General features: G+C 40.9%; 1 long non-coding RNA gene across 1 annotated transcript in view; it reads left to right on the top strand.

Annotated features, from left to right (window-relative positions):
• Positions 1-2075, top strand: part of LOC145877181 (uncharacterized) — an 11418-nt gene extending 9343 nt beyond the window's left edge. Inside the window, exon 2 of the long non-coding RNA XR_014391602.1 lies at positions 1-2075. This exon is cut by the window's left edge and continues 1393 nt beyond it. This is a non-coding gene — a long non-coding RNA (uncharacterized LOC145877181).
• Positions 2076-4798: the final 2723 nt, after the last annotated feature.

Raw genomic sequence — 4798 nt, 5'->3', positions numbered from 1 at the left:
ACACACACAAACACAGTGGACACACACACACACACACAGTGGACACAAACACACACACACACACACACACACACACACACACAGTGGACAAACACACACACACACACACACACACACACACACACACACACACACACACACACACAGTGGACACACACACACAGTGGACACACACACACACACAGTGGACATACACACACACACACACACACTGTGGACACACACACACACACACACTGGACAAACACACAGTCACGTTCCCCAGTTTCTGTGTTGTAGTTTGTGTATTTGTGAGTGTGTTTCAGGTAATGGCTTCCTGAAGTTCTCCAAGCAGCTGATTGGTTGGCCCCATTGCTGATTGGAGAGCTGACCCCGCCCCCTCGTCAGGACGCAGCTGTCTCCAATTAACAACCCCACCTAAAGCCAGTGTGCTGTTGCTCAGGAAAAAAAGAGATGATTGCAGAGAGATATTTGCTGAGAGAGGAGGTTGATGGCAGAGGGTTATATATATGTTGGTTGTTTCTCAGAAAGAGAATTTGGTATGTACTTAGTTCGTTTTTGCTGAGAAACCTTATTATGTTCTGTGTTAGTTTGTTGCTCAGAGAGAGAGAGCTTCTTTAATGTCCTGAGTTTTTCTCAGTTTAGTTGTGAAATTGTTTGTTATTCTGTTTCCTTTGTTCCCAGCGGGGAAGGGGAAGGCACCTAGGGAGTGCTTAGGCAAGAGGCCCGCGGGCATACATATACCCGTAGTAGTTTATTGTCTATGCACACTAGGAAAGACCTGGGCGGACCACCCCCTCTATTTTGGTTAGTTCACCAGGTGGTGCTAGTTAGGTAAGTAGTGGGTAGGCAGGTAAGGTAGGAGAGGGGGGCTGATATTTACTTTCTTTGCTTTGGTTCCGTCCAGCCCCTTTTCCCCAAATTTACCGTGTGAAGGAATACATTCCCTGTTAATGGTATTCTCTGCCTTTTTGTCATCCTTGTGTCATGACGTTGGCCTGTGGGTAAGGTTTATGACCCCCCCCCCCATAAATACCTTTCTCCCTTCCCCTCTCTGACCCTACTGAAGGACTTGAATAGCCTGTGTTAAATATAGAGAGTCTGGGAACATCAAACAAATGGGGAAAAGGAACCATATTTTGGTAATAAAACCAGTTGGAAATATGCTTGGGAACGTAATGAGTATGGATGTCAGTTCGGTTGTCATCTGAGACATTATGACTGATGACAGGACGACATAAACTGTACCTGAGAAAGTATACACCCTCTAGTTATCAGAGTCACATGGAATTGTTATGCAATTGAAATGTTTGATATTGAAATTGTTTGTTAGGAGATTAAAAGATTAAATGTAATTTTAGCTTCCAAATTAGAGATTTGGGTTTTCATAAGGAAAGTGCCCTGCTTGATCAGTGGCCCACCCCTGTGAAGAGACAGGGGTTATAAACGATGAAACACCTCCCTCCCCCTCTCCACTATATAAGCCTTTGATGAAAAGATAACCAGGTGGTTCCAGTACGTGAGGTCTGCAGCCTCTACGTTAGAAGGACACACGTCAAGTACAGAACTAAGCCAACCTCTGTGTGAGCTTTGGTGGCGAATGGTATGAACTTTGAGCTTATTCACTACAAAAGTGATACTTCCTAGCCGTTGAGTTAGCAGCAGCCGCTGTAGACGTGGGCTAGGAAAGGACGGACGACGCATCCAGTCTAACAAACAGATGAAGATACCACCACGTATCCAATTTACCACCAGAGACATTCTTCCGAGGACAGGAAGATCTCTGTTGGCCAACCCGGCCAGCATCTACGACCAATCTACCGAAGCGCAGCTCAGAGTAAATATTTATTGCATTTTCCTTTTCCAAATGGGCGGAAATTTAGAATGCATAAGATAATGTATTTACGATAGCATAGCTGCTGTTTCTTTATTCCCAAGTCTTCCCGCTCTTTCATTCAAGCCCAACCCCCTTTCCTTTGTGTAACAGCCATCATGTATGACATCATGTGTATTCGGTGTATTTGTAATTCTGTGTGATAAGTTTAGGTATTTAGTAAATAAATAATTAAACCCAATTTTGTATTGCTGATTCAACTTGTTAGCCAGGGTTCGTGAAGATAGCCAAGAATTTACAACTTTCATTATGAGACTGAAAATAAGATAAGGGTTAATATTGACTGCTATCGATGTAAAATATGACTAAGTATTTTAAGAGTTTATTCGGAAGATAACGGCTCTATAAACGTTCTTCCGTGGTGCCCCGACTTTCTAGTTAACCTCTCTGGGCTAGGCGGGACGAATTCGTCCCACCTACGTAACAGCCAGTTGAATCCTGTGGCGCGATTTTCAAAACATTTGAAATGCTATTACTTCAATTTCTCAAACATATGACTATTTTACAGCTATTTAAAGACAAGACTCTCATTAATCTAACCACACTGTCCGATTTCAAAAAGGCTTTACAACGAAAGCAAAACATTAGATTATGTCAGCAGAGTACCAAGCCAGAAATAATCAGACACCCATTTTTCAAGCTAGCCTCTTGAGGATACCGTAGGATAGGGGGCGCCACAGCGCATTTTGAAAAAAAATCGTTCCCATTTTCAACGGCCTACTAATCAAACTCAGAAGATAGGGCATGCATATACTTATTATATATGGATAGAAAACACTCTAAAGTTTCTAAAACTGTTTGAATGGTGTCTGTGAGTATAACAGAACTCAAATGGCAGTCAAAACCCCGAGACCGATTGAAACAGGAAGTGGAATTCTGAATTGTGGACTTGACTTCTCATCTTTCCTTATTAATCACACCGTTAACCATGGTTCAGTGAGCACTTCCTATTGCTTCCACTAGATGTCGCCAGTCCTTTCACAGTGGTTTGAGCCTTATAGAGTCAAAACTCAGTGAATGACACGAGTTTGAAATTGGTCACAGGGGATGGGCCATCACCATTATGACGCCGGCGGCCATGTCTGCCCCCACCTTTGGATACGGTTTTAAAGGCCATGACATCATCCCCCTCGAATCTTATTGGCTCTCTTGGTGTTAGAGGCCCTGAAGATTTATTTTATACAACGTTTGACATGTTTGAACGAACCTACATGCGCGAGCATTGCATTTATTATGAACTTCAGAGCTGCGCTTGGAGAGAGCCATAGGACGCGCTACCAACATCAGGCTAATGGAACGTGAAGTATGGACTTTTTGACCGAAAATACATCTGTTGTGGACCTGGGATGCTTTCTGATGAAGACAACTAAAGGTAGGCGATTATTGACAATATTATAGAAGATAAGACGTGACATGAGATTCTTTCCAAGATGGCGCCGAGCTCTGTATATTAGCTAATTTTCTGAGTATCGCATCTCCTTTTATCGCAAAGTGTGATTACCCAGTAAAGTTAATTTAAAATCTGGTATGACGGGTGTTCTCAAGAGATATTCATCTATAAATGTTAGATTGACAATATACATTTAAAAAATCGTTATAGTATAGTAATTTAGGGAAATGTAGCATTGTTTACCGGGACGCTTTTGAGGGGAAATTATGTAGTCAACGTCAGACAGAGATGTAAAATGCTGTTTTTATATATAAATATGACCTTTATTGAACAAAAGAATGCATGCATTGTATAACATGATGTCCTAGGGGTGCCATCTGATGAAGTTTGTAAAAGGTTAGTGCTGCATTTAGCTGTTTTTTGATTATATGTGATGCAAGTGGTTGGTCGGAAAATGGCTATGAAGCTGCTTTTTACGATGGACTCATCTAATATAATCTAATGATTTGCTTTTCCTGTAAAACCTTTTTGAAATCGGACGACGTGGGTCGATTCAGGAGAGGTGTATCTATAAAAAAAAAAATATATATATTATATATATTTTTTTTAAATTATGATATTTTTTTAATGCTAATTGGCGATATGATTTTTCGCTGGATTTTGATCCCGCTAACGGGATCAGACGCTGAAGAGGCTAGCATATAATGTCACAAAAACCCAGAAGACAGCTAAATGCAGCACTAACCTTTGATGATCTTCATCAGATGACAACCCTAGGACATTATGTTATACAATACATATATGCATGTTTTGTTCAATCAAGTTCATATTTATATCAAAAACCAGCTTTTTACATTAGCATGTGACGTTCAGAACTAGCATACCCCCCGCAAACTTCCGGGGAATTTGCTAACAATTTACTAAATTACTCACGATAAACGTTCACAAAAAGCATAACAATTATTTTAAGAATTATAGATACAGAACTCCTCTATGCACTCGATATGTCCGATTTTAAAATAGCTTTTTGGTGAAAGCACATTTTGCAATATTCTAAGTACATAGCCCAGCCATCACGGGCTAGCTATTTAGACACCCGGCAAGTTTAGCACTCACCAATATCAGATTTACTATTATAAAAGTTTGATTACCTTTTGTTGTCTTCGTCAGAATGCACTCCCAGGACTGCTACTTCAATAACAAATGTTGGTTTGGTCCAAAATAATCCATCGTTATATCCGAATAGCGGCGTTTTGTTCGTGCGTCCCAGACACTATCTGAAATGGTAAATCAGGGTCGCGCGCATGGCGCAATTCGTGACAAAAAAAATCTAAATATTCCATTACCGTACTTCGAAGCATGTCAACCGCTGTTTAAAATCCATTTTTATGCCATTTTTTCTCGTAAAAAAGCGATAATATTCCGACCGGGAATGTCCATTTAGCTAAACAGAGGAAAGTAAACAAAGCTTTCGGTCGACGCGGGCACGAGCCTGAGTCTCACAGTACTGTAAC

The sequence above is a fragment of the Salmo salar genome, unplaced genomic scaffold (assembly GCF_965601325.2).
Source record: "Salmo salar unplaced genomic scaffold, fSalSal1 ptg000691l, whole genome shotgun sequence".
In the NCBI taxonomy this organism is placed as follows: domain Eukaryota; kingdom Metazoa; phylum Chordata; class Actinopteri; order Salmoniformes; family Salmonidae; genus Salmo; species Salmo salar.
The sequence above is the reverse complement of the archived record's forward strand: the minus strand, read 5'-3'. Positions and strand labels throughout refer to the sequence as shown.